This window comes from Onychostoma macrolepis, chromosome 12, assembly GCF_012432095.1.
Source record: "Onychostoma macrolepis isolate SWU-2019 chromosome 12, ASM1243209v1, whole genome shotgun sequence".
In the NCBI taxonomy this organism is placed as follows: domain Eukaryota; kingdom Metazoa; phylum Chordata; class Actinopteri; order Cypriniformes; family Cyprinidae; genus Onychostoma; species Onychostoma macrolepis.
In genome coordinates, this window is record NC_081166.1 from 7,447,585 (window position 1) to 7,465,526 (window position 17,942).

At 37.4% G+C, this 17,942-nt stretch overlaps 1 protein-coding gene across 1 annotated transcript in view; it reads right to left on the bottom strand.

Moving 5' to 3' along the window:
- LOC131551412 (proline-rich protein 36-like) overlaps positions 1 to 8,166 on the bottom strand; it is a 38,099-nt gene extending 29,933 nt beyond the window's left edge. Inside the window, exon 1 of the mRNA XM_058794357.1 lies at positions 8,055 to 8,166. The gene's annotated coding sequence lies outside the window, so the exon portion shown is untranslated. The remainder of the gene's footprint in view (positions 1 to 8,054) is intronic.
- Positions 8,167 to 17,942: the final 9,776 nt, after the last annotated feature.

Below are 17,942 nucleotides of genomic sequence, written 5' to 3' on the forward strand. Positions count from 1 at the left end.
GAATGTGGAGTCATATTCAGACCAAGAGGTCATGGAGACAGACTGCTTTAAATTCAACTTCGGTCCTAATCACACTCGTCATTATTTGTCTGTAAAATCAGCTCACCTGGTGTGCCAAGTGCAAATTGTTGCTTGATTGAGGCCTAAGCCGTGGCGTGCAAAAACACAATGTTATTCTTCCCGTTCCCAAGAGACCTCAATCAATCGGTGTCCACTTAAGTAAAAAATAACAGTCATCAAATTTGCTGATCTCAGAGCTTTACGTGTAAGACCTGATGGTCATACTCGGCTCAAAAGTCTGTGAAAGACATTAAATCAAGAGTTAAATTAAGACAAGCGAATGCCAGAACGCACCTCACGTAAAAAATATTTCAAGATGATGGTATAACACAGAAACAAACGTATTTTCCATATAGCGAATAGCATCATATGTGATGTTTAGCAGTCTCCCAGTGCATAATTAGCATGTTAATTGCTACCAGTCACGTCATTTACTGCAAAATGCCTAACTAAGCGACAACATAGACCTGATTTGATATCTTAGGCCTGTGCACATCATTCGCCAAGGCTAAAAGCAGTTTCTTGGCATTGTGAATTGGACTGAAGGGCTGCCTTTCCTCATTACTCCATCTGTAAGGCTTCTAATGACATGACAAAGACCCAGAACAAAAAGTGCTGGGAGGTTTCATTCATTGGGGTCTGAAGACAAACACTCTGGGCAGAATGACTGCATTGGCCTAATTTCTCTCAAATGTCTCTTAGAGGCAAATTGACTTTGTCGTACTGTCTATCCGAGGTGTTCCTCGCATTTGTCACGAACAGCATATTGCCAGATGCGTATTCATAATGAGTGTTTGTGCATATGCGTGTGTGTATGACAAGTAAAAGATTAATGGCCACAAGAAAATAAGCAAATTTCAGTTGAATGTGCTGTCTTTTTGTATAAAAGACAGTGTGCCCAAATAGACTTCAAGCTATTTAAATTCCACCCTCTGTTTCTGTTATATAAACTAAGCAATTAAGTGAGTGCCAGGGTGAGATTTTCATTTCAAATGCTTTAATGCACATCACGCCTCTTCTTAAAATGAAATGAGGCTCATTCTGGCTTTTATAAACGAAAAGAGAATTTAGATCATGCAGTCAGTCAGTGCGCTAGGTGTCACAGAGTTATTGATATGCCATTAGAGGAAATTTCTGACTAATAGCTGTGAGCCCGCATTGACCTGTTGTCGCGCTAATGAAAAATGACAATCGCCTGTATTGGCTTTGATTTATTACAGCAGGCAATTACTGTCCTAGCAACGGATGTTGTGTAAAAAACAACCGCCACACAGCGAGATGGTTTAATCTAGCAGCGGATGTGTGCTGGAGGAAACTGTACATCAGTAAGCCACATGAGTATTCGTGCCTGCCGAATACCACATGATGAGACTGATAGAGATTCCTGTCCAGGTCTTGCCCCAAATAGGATTTGATTCTGTAGCCAAAAGCTTGATAAAATATTGCTCTACCAGTCTCAAGTTTAACTGCAGTTGAAGTGCTGCTCCAAGAAAAAACTGGATAAATGTTGATAAATGTACACTACTATTCAAAAGCTTGGGTTTGGTAGGATCTTTAAATATTTTTAAAAGAAGTTTCTTATGCTTACCAAGGCTGTATTTATTATATATATATATATATATATATATATATATATATATATATTTATTTATTTATTTATTATATATATAAAAAAAAAACAACTTGTGAAATATTATTGCAAATTAAAACACCTTCTTCTATTTTAATATATGTTATTCTTCAGAAATCATTCTAATATGATAATTAGGTGCTCAAGAAACATTCTTTATTACCAGTGATGAAAAAAAAGCAAAAAACTAAAAAAACAGTTAATTTCTTAAAATAGAAAAAAAAAAAAAAAAATTACTGAACCCAAACTTTTAAATGGTAATGTACACAATGAAATAATTCTGAGATAAAAATAAATAATAAATAATAAAAATAATAAAAAAAGACTCAGTGCCACAAGTAATTCAAAAAGTGCAAACTATGGAAAGCTTATTTGTGCAAGAGAATTTAAAAAAAGAAAAAGAAAAGAAAAACGTAATTGTGACTTTTTATCTCAGAATTCCAACTTTTGTTTCTCTCAGAATTGCAAGTTTATAACAAGCAATTCTCAGTTTGCATCTTGCAATTCTAAATTGTGAGAAAAAAGTCAGAATTGCAAGATAAAAAGTAGTAATTACCAAAAATCCCATGACAGAAACAAGTTCCATAGCAAACAGTTAATAGAAGGATGTGATGTTTTCATTAGCTGCATGTGCAGTCTAATTTAGCAATAAATTACACTCACAAGACAGTTCTTTTAAATGGGCCAATGAGTCAAATAAATAAACCGCGTCAAAAATCACTAACAAGTTACAGATCTGAATTGCTCTAAAGAGTCATTCCATCTGAATTCTCAACTAACTGGATGTTTACACAATGTGCAGTTCAATAGTTAATCATTTGTTGTAATAAATGCAAATTTACAAAATATATCACAAACAAAATAGTATTCTTTCATGTAAGTAGTATGCAGTAGTTGGTAAGTAGCAATCATGTAGTATGTAGGACAGAAATCAAAAGCATAATTCTAATGGAAACAGTGCAGTATTTTCATTGCAGTTTAACAACATACTTTTTATAGTATTCATCCAGAAGGGAATTATCACACATTAATATTTAAAATGACCTCTACAACTACTGATGTTGCTTATAAAGTTTCTAGTTGCAGTTGAAAGCACACAGACTCATCCAGGATTTAGTGCTGAAGACTGAAAGAGTTCTGGTCTCCATGGACGAGAGCCATGAAGCCACTTGCTAGCCATCACAGCTTTGTGATTTAGGAACCTCAAGGGTGGCATCCTTGGCTGCCCTGTAAACGCCCTCATCAGTCCTGCCTCTGTTCTCAGTCCTGTTGCTTTTATAAGCTGTCCTGATATTGGTTCACAGCCTTCGGGGATACTAAATTCTGCTGAAGGTGCTAAGCGAAAGGAGGGGGGGAAAGGAAAAGAGAATGAAGGGGAAAAGGCTCTACTGCCCCACTGATTTACAGCTTGACTTTAATTGGGTTGTAAAATCAAATCCAGTGTTGTTTCAGGAATGCCAAGATGTGATTCCTGTGCTGTTTACAGGAGGAGCCAGACAGTCAAGGACATGGAAAGCGAGAGGAAGAGATGAAAAGACATGAAAGGGAAAAGAAGTAAATAAAATAAAACGAAAAAAAAAAGTGATACGAAGAACCACAAAATGCTCCCTCACTACTGTATCGTTACCAAACTAGCCATTATTGTTTCCTTTCTCAAGCCAAAATATTTTAGACCTATAAAGACCTTATGGGCAGGGCAATTTACTTCGGTAACAATCATGATCATAAAAGTTCAGTCCAACGGAATAATAATAGCAAGGGGGGAAAAAAAAGTTATTTTTATCAACCAGATTCATCTGAGCAATTACCTTATTGCAATAAACCAATTTTAAAAACAATCTAATCTAAATGCACTTACAAAGCTCACGGCAACATTTTGCACATCCAAAGGAATCAAGTCCATAACATTTGCGGTGAACTCCCGAACTCTCATTATGCCTGTAGAAAATCACATTCTCCATAAATGCTGCTCTCTCAGCAATAAATTACATCTGTGTCTGAGATACTGCAGCATTATCTCACTCATTATTCTGGAACGGTGGGTTAGGTTGAATTATTAAAGGCAGTTTATCTAATTGGATGCAGGGCTATGAGGGTAATCCCATCTACAGAGTGATATACATATACTGTAAATGCATACTGCACTCAAATGAACCTCACTTGTAATTATGGCTATGTTCTCCATCTCGTTCCAGCTCACTCTGTATCTCTGTATCTGAAAAAAAAGAATGGAGAAGATCACCAAGAGATTGTAAGTGGAGTACATTTCAGGGCAGCACTCCTACAAATAAAGCTTATTTAATGGCTCTTAGAAATGCCTTAGGTTCAGCAAAGAATCCACTTCTTATTCCTTATAGTCTTCTGTGTGCTAGTGTTCACTAGTCAGCTATATGGTTCTTGGAGGGGGGAAAAATTCATTATTTTTAACTTATTTGTTATATTATAGGTACTTTAAATTAAGCGCTCATCAAGGCTGCATTTATTTGCAAATACAGTAAAACAGTAATATTGTGAAATACTACTGCAATTTAAAATAATATATTTAAAATATATTTAAAAATGTAATTTATTTCTGTGATGGCAAAGCTGTTAACCCAAAATTGAAAATTCTGTCATTAATTACACACCCTCATGTCGTTCCAAACTCGTAAGACCTTCGTTCATCTTCGGAACACAATATTTTTGATGAAATCCGAGAACTTTCTGACCCTCCATAGAGAATAAGGGAACAGAATAAGGGTCAGTCTGCTGCCATTCACAAGAGTACCACAAAGCATGCGTGTGCATTCCTCTGCTTGTAAACAAGGTGCAGCGCATGCGTGTTCTACATCAGCAGCAGCACATGCATGCGACATGCTACTCTCGTGAATGGCAGCGGACTGACCCGGAAGAAAAAAAATCATTGAATAAAGTCATAATTTTTGTTTTCTTTGTGCACAAAAAGTATTCTCGTAGCTTCATAAAAAACAGTTGAACCACTGATGTATCAAAAATATCTTAATTTGTGTTTTGAAGATGAAAAAAGGTCTCAAGGGTTTGGAAACAGATGAGGGTGAGTAATTAATGACAGAATTTAGATTTCTGGGTGAACTATCCCTTAAGGCTATATTTGTATGCTTATTTGGTACTCAAGAAACATTTCTTATTATCAATGTTGAAACAGTTGTCCTTTTTCATATTGTTTATATTCTTTACATTTTTGTGAAAATTGTATATTATATTTTGAATTTAAAAAAAAGAGAATTTATGTGAAATAGCAATGTAACAACGTAAAAGTCATTAGTGTTGTTTTTGATCAATGTAATGGATCCTTGCTGAATAAAACAATTACTTCCAAACAAACAAACAAACAAAAAAAATCTTACTTGCCCTAAATTTCTGAATGTGTTTTGAATGGTATTATACTGTATATATATATATATATATATATATATATATATATATATATATATATATATATATATACAGTGGTGTGAAAAAGTGTTGGCCCACTTCCTGATTTTTTTAATTTTTTGCATGTTTATCACACTTTAATGTTTCAGATCATCAAACAAATTTAAATATTAATCAAAGATAACACAAGTAAACACAACATGCAGTTTTTAAATGAAGTTTTTTATTATGAAGGGAAAACAAAATCCAAACCCACATGGCCCTGTGTGAAAAAGTGCTTGCCCCCTCCTATTAAATCATGAAAGAACTGTGATTAACCACATTATTTTAGAAAGCCGAGTTAAATTTCACTAGCCAAACCCAGGCCTGATTACTGCCAGACCTGTTGAATCAAGAAATCACTTAAATAGAACCTGTCTGACAAAGTGAAGCATATTTAAAGAGCAACACATTATTCCTCGATCTTAAGAAATTCATAAACAGATGAGAAACAAAATAGTTTACATGTATCAGTCTGGTTATAAAGCCATTTCTAAGGCTTTGGGACTCCAGCAAACCATGGTCAGAGCCATTATCCACAAATGGAGAAAACTTGGAACAGTGGTGAACCTTCCCAGGAGTGGCCGGCCTACCAAAATTACTCCAAGAGTACAAAGACGACTCATCCAGGAGGTCATAAAAGAACCCAGAACAACATCTAAAGAACTGCAGGCCTCACTTGCCTCAATTAAGGTCAGTGTTCATGATTCAACAATAAGAAAGAGACTGGGCAAAAACAGCATTCATGAGAGAGTTCTGAGGCAAAAGCCACTGCTGACCAAAAAGAACACAAAGACTCGTCTCACATTTGCCAAGACTTTTGGGAAAATATTCTGTGGACTGATGCGACAAAAGTTGAACTTTTTGGAAGGTGTGTGTCCCATTACATCTGGCGTAAAACCAACACAGCATTTCATAAAAAGAACATCATACCAACAGTCAAACATGGTGGTGGTAGTGTGATGGTCTGAGGCTGCTTTGCAGCTTCAGAACCTGGATGACTTGCTATAACTGATGGAACCATGAATTCTGTACTCTATCAGAAAATCCTGAAGGAGAATTTCCGGCCATCAGTTTGTGACCTCAAGCTCAAGCGCACTTGGGTTCTACAGCAGGACAATGATTCCAAACACAGCAGCAAGTCCACCTCTGAATGTCTCAAGAAAAACAAAATTAAGGTTTTGGAGTGGCCAAATCAAAGTCTGGACTTAAATCCAATTGAAATGCTGTGGCATGACCTTAAACAGTCCATTCATGCTCGAAAACCCTCCAATGTGGCTGAATTAAAACGATTCTGCAAAGAAGAGTGGGCCAAAATTCCTCCACAGCGATGTGAAAGACTCATTGCCAGTTATCGCAAACGCTTGATTGCAGTTGTTGCTGCAAAGGGTGGCACAACCAGTTATTAGATTTAGGGGGCAAGCACTTTTTCACACAGGGCCATGTGGGTTTGGGTTTTGTTTTCCCTTCATAATAAAAAACTTCATTTAAAAACTGCATGTTGTGTTTACTTTTGTTATCTTTGATTAATATTTAAAAGGGGGCCAACACTTTTTCACAACACTGTATATATATATATATATATATATATAGGTAATAGTCCAGCCTATTTAACTGGAAATTAGCATATATATGCCTCATAATGAATTCAGTTCTAGTGTGAGCTAAATGACTGCAAGCCAAATCCGAGTCAACCCATCATTAATCTATTAAAGGGGTCATATGACGTTGCTAAAAAGAACATTAATTTGTGTATTTGGTGTAATGCAATGTGTTTAAGCGGTTTAAATTAAGGTTCAAAAAACACATTGTTGCTCCTCTATGCCCTGCCTTTCTGAAACGCACCGGTTTTTACAAAGCTCATCGTTCTGAGAAACGAGGCGTGCTCTGATTGGCCAGCTATCCAGTGCGTTGTGATTAGCCGAATACCTCAAGTGTGAGACGGAAATGTTACGCCCCTTACCATATTGGGATGCCGTGTCCCGGCGCGACGACACAAAAACAATAAAACCCATTATAAACAAGGAATTTGTTGCATCCAGTGGGGACATAATTACTGGCTATAATGGCATACTGTCTTTTTACATGGTAAACATTACCATGTCTGCATTTGTGATCGTAGAAACAACAAACTACAAGCGCTACTACACTGCTCAAAACTCGCATTTGAATAGTCAGTGGCAAATTCTTTAAATATGAAAACATACTTGCAGGCTGTGAGTCAGAAGCACCAGACTGTCCTTGCAAAGTTGAAATTGCCCCACTTTATAGAAACAGTCTTTGAGCACAGCTGGCAGGCTACTCCAAGGTTCAGGAAATAGTCCTCCGTAAAATGCGATGCACACACTCGAATATTGAACTGTTCTGGAACAGAGTTGTAAATACAACTTAACCACTAATTTCTAGTTGTGTCCTCTTTTGGAAACCCAAACAAAGTAGTTTCGCTTTCTCAACGAAACACATACGTTTGGGCGGTGTTTGGCAAATCTCCCCAAACCATGACGTAGACATGTGGGGGCGTGTTTGAATGAGCCATTTTAGGGGGGGTGTGGTCGAGTCTTAACTTTTATAAAGAATATCTCTTTGGTTTTGAGACTTTAGTCTTTGCAACTTCGGGGTTCTTATCTATGCACAAACCTGTTACACTCCAAAGAGAAAGGAAAACTTGAAATCGCATCATATGACACCTTTAAATTGAAATAATAACTACTGTGACAATTCACATCACTTATGCATTAATATGTCCAGCAAAGAAGTGGCTGAATATATATGTAATGGGATCTTTTACACAACAGGTTGGGTTAATTTAGTTTACAGCTCTCTTTCCTTTTGCTATCACAACAGAGGATAACTTCTACTAAGATAGATGAAGGAGCAGAGAGAAGGAAAGAAGAATGGATGGAAAAAAATGAGTGCCAGTGCGGCTAATTACCCATGCAAATCCTCAAGCTGGCGGATTGAGTTTTGAAATGAAATTGCTCCTTTGGATCTGCAGTGCGTATGTTAATCTCTAAGCATTTGCCTGGTTGAAGGCAGTTTGTCGTTCTGAACAGAGGGTTCAAGAGGTTTCTTATTGCCGTCTCTGTCCTTCTGACTGAGCCACTGCTGAACATTTATCCTCCATAGACAGGCCTTTCCCCCTCCTCCATATTCATCAGCCATTTATAAATTATTCTCATCTCCTCTATGACGACCAGATATGCCAGTGTGTGCCAAAGATTGCTGTGCAGAATTGGACCTTGCATGATAAATAAGCTACAGTTTATGGAAAGCTAAATAAGAAACTGTGCTGAAAATAGTTGGAATGTACAATATGCACAATATGCTGAATTTATTTTGGCCAGTATTGGATTTTTAATTATGTGTGCTCATTTCTTTTTATTTTTAGATTTAGATTAGTTCATTATAAATAATCACCAATATCAAAGACCGCTGGTATCTTCACCAGGCTACAAACTGTCCCAACTAGCAAGATTTTAGCTTACCCAAAGTCAACCAGCTTAACCAAAAAGACCATGGCAATCAACCAGGTTTACCAGCTGGAGTTTTTTTAATTAAGCACGCAGAGCAATCACCCAATAAAGCATTTCAATAATCTAAACTTGAGGTAATGAACGCATAAATTAACATTTCTGCATTTAACATTCAGAGCACAGGTCGTAATTTAGATATATTTTTAAGATGGAAAAATGCAGTTTTACAAATACTAGAAACATGGTTTTCAAAGAAAAGATTGCTATCAATAGCACACCTAGGTTCCAAACTGATTGCCGTAGCAGTGTTAGACAGTGTTTTAGGTTATTACATGTGGAGGTTTTGGTCCAATAATTCAAACCTGTTTTTTTTTCAGAATTTAGCAGTAGGAAATAACTACTCATCCAGTTTTTTATTGATATGTTTCATCAGGCTGCAAAGAAATATAGAGCTGAGGTTCATCAGAATAACAGTGAAAGCTAACACCATGTTTCCTGATGATATCTCCCAAGGGTAACATGTAAACGTGAAAAGCAACGGCCCTAGTACTGAGCCTTGTGGTACTTGACTGATTGCACAGACTCTATTGGAAGAGAGATGAACTGGATGATGACATCACTGAATCATCAATGAATTGGCTTTAAATGGAAAAATGAATCTTTGTTATTGTCTTCTTGCATTATTGACACACTAGTATTTTTCTGTTTGACACTGTAAAGCTGCTTTAACACAATCTGTACTGTATAAAGCGCTATATAAATAAAGATGACTTTGACTTAATCAGCTAAGTGCTAACTATCTAAACTAACAAGAATTTATTGGTCAACCAGCTTCAGAAATACCATGGTGGCTATCGTTCACTAGCTAAACCAGCAAAAACCAGGCTGGAGAATGGAAATTCATTATACAGACCTTTTCAGCAGGACATATACTGTAGAAAAAGAAAATTACCATGTTATTTGGTCACCGACATTATTCCGAAACAAAAGCTCCCATCTAAACAAGATTGCCATGTGACACTAAGCTCCAACTGCTGTCCAAAAAAAGCACCAGGACACTGTGAAATCACTCTGGAAGTTTCATGAGATCAGAAGACGAATGCGTGCGGTGAGTTCCAGTTCAGTCCCTCCTTCATCCTGACGAATGTCCATTTTTTTCTCTGCCACTAATCCTTTCACTTTTCCATTTTAACTCCCTGACAGCTTTTCAGACAAACCACATACTGTAGTGGAAAGAGACCCTAAAAATGCTGATCTCTGATTGAAAGACCATGTTGTTGCCCCTCGTAAGGGCTCCAGATGTAACCAGAGCAGTTTCCATCCCGACTGGCCAGATCAAAAGGTCAGTGACACGTGTACTAATTCAAATGTAAGGGATTAAGCTGGCTTGGACATGACGTAGGAATGTAATTTACAACACAAGAATGAATCAGCAATGTAGACAGTCACCTCTGTTCTTCTTGGCCACTGTCTGCTTCAGAAAGATTTGATATAATGCACCTAAAGTCTTGGAGATGTCAACCAAAGGCTCCACATTTCCTGGCCAAAGTTTCTTATTCCTAAAAGCCTATTAGAGCTCTAAAAATCTTATATTGGCTTGAATAGTTAGTATTGTATTGTATTGTACGCTGTGACATAAGTAAATATAAGAGCTGAAGTTTAGCTGGACACAATAATTATTTAAAAAAATAATAATGATAATCATCAGCCCATCAGCATTCAACTGCTATTATAAACTGATAAAAAAAAAAGAATGATCAAGTGACAAGACGTTTGGTGGGCCTACTTAAGGACTTTGGACACAATCTGGCACTATGTAATAGCAAACATGGACTACATTAGATAAAATTAATGTATGAAATGTGCATAAATTGTTATCCCGTGTAAATACTGGATAATGGGATGATGAGCTGATGTTTATCCACTTAGGAACTTGGTTAAAATTTTTAAAAGTTTCCAACTGAAAAATATAATAATTATAATAGTGACAAAAAAGGTTTATAACACTTCAATGAATGAAATAGAAATACCTTACAGTCTCTGAAGACAGATAATGCTTCCCTATCGCTGACAGTGATGGGGGAAAGCTGGACCCAACACAAAGCAGCTTTGATGGAAAAGCTTTTACGATTGTTTAGGGAGAGCTGACATCTTCGGAGTATCTCCGTGCCACAAGATGTGGAGTGGTTTTTGCCTGAGTGCAATGCTTTTTGTGCATAAAGATTCTGCAGGGAGACTGGAGATAAGGATGGGCACAAAAATGTACCATTTTCTTCACAGGGTTTTACTAAAGTATACATTCAGAACACACAAGTACACTGGTGGGGACTTTCCATTGACTTTTTTTGCTTTTATACTGAGCTACTTTTTTTTCTATCCCCTAACCGCACCAAAAACTCTCAAAGAAACCTTTCTGCATTTTATGATTTTCATTAAGACTCATCTCAGAATCATCTGCTGATCTTTACAACTTAGGTGATTGCAGGCTTTATCTTTCTGGGTGCATTAGGCCTCCACAATATAGACAAAACCCAACCAACATAAGGAGCACACACCAACACGACTGAGTTCACAAGACGCCCAAATCTAAAACATACAATGTTCCAGCCCTCTTTACAAACCCTAGGATAAAAGAGAACAAACAAGCTTAGTTCAAACACAAATACAGCAATCTATGACCTCATTCATTCAAGCCACATTACACAGAATTCTGTGAGATCATGTTGCAACAGACACATTGCAAATGTAAACATAGGTGTGAGTATATTAACAATGATGTCAAGAAATGTTTTTATGTACAATGCATAGCCTGGTGGAAATGACCCAAAATGGTTATTTAAGGCCAATTTAAGCCCTTCTCTCAGCAGCCTGCTTAACAATCGTAAGAAGCCCTTTACAGTAACCACATATGTCTTTAATATGCATGGTGATCGTAACTTTCCCAAACCCGCAGAACAAAGTGTCCCTGTCACTGTTTGTGCTTTAGTTGGCATTGTTAGGTATGGGTCTCTAAATTTCCTTTCATACCATGATTTATGCTCTGTTAAATTCACAATTCAGCATGGTTTTTGCTTTTCATTATTTCAAATGCCACGTTTCTCACATTTGCCAAAGGTTTCTTTAAAGAGTTATAAGACCAAAAACAAGTGCTGTACTGCAGATCAGGCAAGAAACACACGCCACTGGAGGGTTCTGCAAACCAGAAAGGTTTGGCTGTGGAACAAACAAGCTTTATTAGGAAAACTAAAGAACACAATTACTGCCTTGTCACAGGGAACTACATATCAAGCTTTTGTGAACTGTTCTTTTATTTCTTTTACTGTTTACACAGGTCGATACAACCGGCAGCAAGTAGAGTGTCAAGAAAAGTGCAAACCAAACAAAGTGTGAATGAGCCATTCCAACATAAACTCAACCCCATAAAAAATAAGCATATGATATACCCAGACCTTAAAGGCGGCCCTGCAGCCACTCCGGCCAATCCACAATCTAATCATCACTTACTTTATGGACAAGTCAAGCACGCTGCAGGTGACGGGCCCTAAGCCACCCTCGCCCCAGCCAGACCCCCAATATAACACCTCTTCTGTTCCACAATTTCAGAGCCAGGCATTATGGCTGCCCGTATACCTCCAGACAAGGCATTAAATAAAGCTCAGGGTCTGTGACAGCTGGGATGTGGGTGTGATACAGAAGCCTAGCTGGGCCAGGACATTGTTGAATACGGCTGGACTGGTTATCGGAAAGTTTTGACGCACAATGTGAAAGAGTTTGTACGCTATGTACACTACTGTTAAAAAGTTTTGGGTCGGTAAGATTTCTTATGCTCATGAACGCTGTCTTCATTTCACCAAAAATGTATTTCATTTATTTCTGGCAAAGCTGAATGTTCAGAAGCCGTTACTCCAGTCTTCAGTGTCACATGATCCTTCAGAAATTATGCTATTATGATTTGGTGCTTAAGAAACTATTATCAAACTATTATTAATGTTGAAAACAGTTGTGCTGCTTTATATTTTTGTGGAAACGGTGATACATGTTTTCCATGATAGTTCAAATAATAGCATTTATTTTAAATAGAAATCTTTCGTAACAATATAAATGTCTTCACTGTCACTTCTGATCAATTTACTGCATCCTTGCAGAATAAAAGTATACATTTCTTTAAATAAATATTCTTACAGGCCCCAAACTTCTGAACTGTTGTGTATGCTAAAAAAACTGCATGGTTCCTTTAATACGTCATCGGGTTCATACAGTGGACATACGTTTATGTTAGCCTAACCACATTTAACTCCACAGTTGCACAAAACGTCGCTAGTGATGTCTGGTATTTCTGGAATGCTCTCCATCGTGACTGCATTGTCAGTAAACTGGTATTTTACTTGGATACAGGGTGTTAAAACACACCCACAGACACAAACACACATTCTTATCATGAGCCAACAACTCATGTAATGTCCAGTCTGAGCCATAACTGATCACGTGATCAATATGGATGACGCCTAACAATCAACTCTTAACCCGATAGACAACACCCATTACGCTAAGACAACGTATCTCAGTTTGTAGGCAAGAGGATCAAATTCAATATCCCTGGTGATAATGACTGGAGCCACTATGTCTTATTGTCCTGTCCGCCTACTTAGCTCTGATTATAACTCTTTACAGTATGGCTAGATTAAATTTGCAGCTTTAGATGTGTGTTGTTTAATGAGAGAACGGGTGATGCTAGTTACATTCGTCCCTGGTGTCAGGGAGTTTGAAGTTAACTCTGCATACTGCCAGTTTAGATCTGTGCCAGTTTAGATCTATAGCCAAGATATTGTGGAGCTTAGAGAGAGAATTCACTGTTGGAACCTGGCATACATGTATGGTGTGTGGCGGAAAGTTTGGTTGCATGAAGCTAATGTTGTTCTAGCCCAACTGGAGCCTTTATAGACCAGCCTGACTGCCTCCAAATGGCAGGGGGTCTCTGACCCTGTCATGGCAACAATTAAAGCTGATCGACACAAGGACTCCCAAACACAATCTCGTCCAATGTGCTACAATCGTTTGACATTGCTGTCAAAACTGGGAAGGTAAAAGCTGCCATGTTTGGTGACTCTACAGTCAAAACTTCAACAAAAAGAATAGTATTAAAGCAGATTACAAATGCCTTTTGCCTTAAATTGATAACATTTGTCAACGAAAGGCATTCTTGATGTAGTCTGAAAATCAGCAGAGCCGTACTTATCAGCAGGCAGCCATACCAACCAGAACATGTAACCCTGAGTTCAGCAGCCAGGGATATTAATCAGCTCGAACAAATAGGTCATCTCCTGCTATGCTGAGGGCTTTGAGCCAGCACACCTCCATATGTCTCATCTAAACACACTGTGACATGAGCTCCAGAGATTTCCAGGTGTTCACCACCCATGACATCACTGTTTACACCACAAAAGGAACTTTGAGACGGGCTGCAGAGAAAATAAAGTGGAAAAAAGAACTTTGTCAAGAAAGATGGCAAAAACTAAGTAATTGAGAGATTGAGTAAATACATGTACAGGCAAATAAAGGGGCAAGGCTTATCTGAAAAATATGGGAACTTTTTCATGGTATTAATTAACCAATTTTGATTAAAACATACTGTTTACAAAAATATGAAATATAACACAGCTGGACATTATGCACTCACATGAGGATGGAAAAAGTAGTAGTTTTTTCAATATTAAATATTGATGAATTTAAATTCATATACTCTATCATTCAAAAGTTTGGGGTCATTGAGATTTTTTAAAAGAAATTACTACTTTTATTGAGCAAGAATGCATTAAAAATGTAAAATAAATATTCTGTTCATTTGAACTTTCTATTCATCAATAAACCCCCCCCAAAAATTGAATCACAGAAAATTTTAAACAGCACAAATGCTTTCAACATTGATAATACGATATATATATTTTTTCTTGAGCACCAAATAAGCTTATTAGAATGATTTCTGCAGGATCATGTGACACTGAAGACTGGAGTAATGGCTGCTGAAAATTCTGCTTTACCATCACAGGAGTACACTGGATTTTAAAATATATTCAAATAGAATTTAAAATTCAAATTAAATTGTAAATATTTCACATAACTGTTTTTTACTTGATTTTTTATCAAACAGATGCAGATTTGGTGAGACTTCTTATTGAGAAATTCAAATTTTTGAATATTAGTATATGACATGTTTTAATATTTGGTTTGATTTTGCACTCTTATCAGCTAAATGTTATTTTCATTGACTAAAATTAGATGCCAGTAGTGTCACAGTAAAATTAATGAATATAAAGGAGAAGGAAGGAGAAAGAACACAATCAGCCAACAAAGTGTTGTGTGAACCTGCAAGAAACAATAAAAGTGTCTCCCCAAAGCCACCCTGTACACCCTGTGCATATACCCAAACACCAGTGCTCGATCTGTCAGCCGAAGGCTTATTAAAATGTCATTGACCCTTAAACTGCATATTTATGCTGTGTTAACTGAGCTGATGCCAGAGAACTGCACACAGACTCATTGTCACCGAGCCGGGTTGAGTCAGACAGACTGTGGCAGTCAGAGATAAGCTTTATTGCACAATGTGTGCACAGGGTCCATTTGATTGATGCTTCTCCATTATTATTACGCCAGTGCAAGGTAATACATTCTGGGGTGTCATAAAAGCCCGGGTCTAAATTAGTTGTGTCAAATTGTGGTGGCGGCCCCGTCTCCCCTATCGCACCATCGAAATGAGGTGGCACTGACACAGCGATGACGGGGGGAGTGAGGGCAGCGTCAAACGGTGCTCAAAACACAGCTCACAGGATTTTTCTCATTAAATATTTTTTTTTCCCTCTCTTTCTCACTGTCTTTGTAGAACGGTGAATGTTTGCTGCCCGTGCTGTCAAAAAAAAGACAGTTATTTGGAATGGGGGGGTTCAGCGAAAAAAAAAAAAATCTCACTATTGCTAATCTCTAAAGACAACCAAGTATTCAACAAGAGGCTCACACCGGTGCCCAAGCTATCCTCCCTTCAAATTCCCAAGCAAACAAATGTGTAAATCATCCTGGATAATTAGTGTGTTCAAAGGGAAGGAGTCCATTCCCTGTCCCAGCTCTCCCTTTCTGTGCTCATTAGAAGAGATGCGGGAGGATGAGCTGGCTGGCCAGAGTCCTATTTTATCACCTGCTTGTCCCAGGGGTGGTAACATGAGCGGTGAGGTTACAGTACAGCTCTGTACAAGAGAGGACGGTTCTTTCAGCGGAAGCACAGGGAAGAAGGAATGCTTGCCATTTGGATGTTAAGGGAGGACAGGAGGGAAATAGAGGTGTGTGTATATAGTTGTGTGTCGGAGTGAAAGACAGTGAGAGAAACAGATATACAAAAGTGTGGGAGAGGTTTGGCTTTATGCCATATATTATCATGTTGATGTGTCTGTTTGGTAGAAGGGGGTTTTGGATATAAATGGGGACTGAAAAAGGCACCATACCTAACTATATATCCAGATGTTCAGTTAATTTCATTCTCTGATCCCATGATTTGGACACTTTGGACAGCTCACCTATGTATTACAAAGGAAAGACTGTAAGAGAGAAGAAGAAAGAGAGAAACCACTAGTCAAAGCACTAGTCTGCACAGCATTAAACAATTAAACACACATGTTAAGGTTTTAACAGTCTTACCATGTATATACTGATATGATTAGGGCTTCTTCAACTTAAATTCCATAGAAAATGGCAAGTTTAGTCATGTTCTTTTTCTACAAATTGTTTCCTTATAATACAAAAGTGCATCACAATTTTGATTTTTTTTTTTTTTATAACCAATTATAACCAAATGACAAAAGCAACACGTCTGAACTGTTAAAAAAACAACAACAACAACAACAAAAAACTGCTTAATCTGCAAATACCTGTTAAAATCACTATCTACTAATAAAGAAAAAACACATACACACATGCACCATCAGAGAACAAGAACAAAAGTAGATCAAAAACAGAAACGTCTGTAAAAAAAAAAAAAAGATTTGATCCTTTCCTTCTGGCTAGCATTAAAGAAACCAAATATTTATATCTGCATATAAAAACTAAACTGTTATGTAAATAGTTTAACCCTGCCTAGCTGTTTTTTTTAAAGACCTAGACATTGAATACACTGGTTAATAACCTAATTAAGTTGAAAAGAAAAAAAAAGATTTGTGTTTTAATGATGTTGAGAATGAACGAGTAACAAACTATTTGTCTCCCATTACTATTTTTAAACACAGATATCTTATCAGTCAGACCACACTCAAACACATAACCTATACCTCCTCTCTTGTGTAACGTGTGCCTTCAAAAGCTTTATCAACCACCCCAGACCCCACCCAGAGTCACTAAGTAGAGTCTGACGCCTTTGAGTCTTCGCCAGACTGTAATTTCTTGCTTAAAAACAATGCTCAATGAGACCAACAGGTCAGCACAATTTTGCAGAGTATCAATTACACCGCTCTGCTAAAGCAAACAAAACAGAAAAAACCTGTCTCCATCAGCGCCTCCCTTAACATACCGCTTTAGAGACGAGTGGAGCTATTCAGGCACTTGTGAAAACCTTTAAACGTGCTGGAGGCGTCTGATGTCGCACTCAAGTGTATTCTTAAACGGAGTCGCTCCTTTTGCAGCTGGGAACTTTTCTTCAATTATCCTTTTTACTTTAGGGGTTCTAATTAGGATAACTTTACAGTCTTTTTAGTATTGGATGACTTGAAAAACAAACAGGTATGGATCAAAGTAGACGGCTGAGGAAATATGAAATATTCTAATACAATAAATGAGACAGACAAGCATAACCAAACATTTCGTTTCAGTCCGGTTGCCCTAAAGAGCCATTGAGCTTTCTGTTGAAAGGCAAGCAAGACAAAAGCCAAAAGAGCAGCAACAAGCACCCTGTTGCCAACTCGCTCAACCTTTCTCCAGATGCAAAATCACTCTAATTTGTCATCACTCTTTGATTACGCAGTGCAGCTAACAAGGTATCTTTCACGCTCTGGCAAATATTAACAATTCATGGATGGCAGAAATGTAATTATACAGTTTGGATCTTGTAAAAAAATGCTAACTGTTTAAATGAGAGCTCTGCATATGTCCTGGTTAATGGCATCAGGCTAGAGTCTGACAGTAACAAATAGTGTTCATTACATATTTTCCGTGTGACCGGGTCAGATCTTCCTGCATGTAAATATCAGTGGGAGAGGAAGTCCATGCTTAAGGATGAAAAATGCTTGATTGCAAATGATAACTGATTATCTATCAAAAACTAGCATAAAAATATCCTCGTGCTCTCATTCAGGTAAACAAATAAATACATA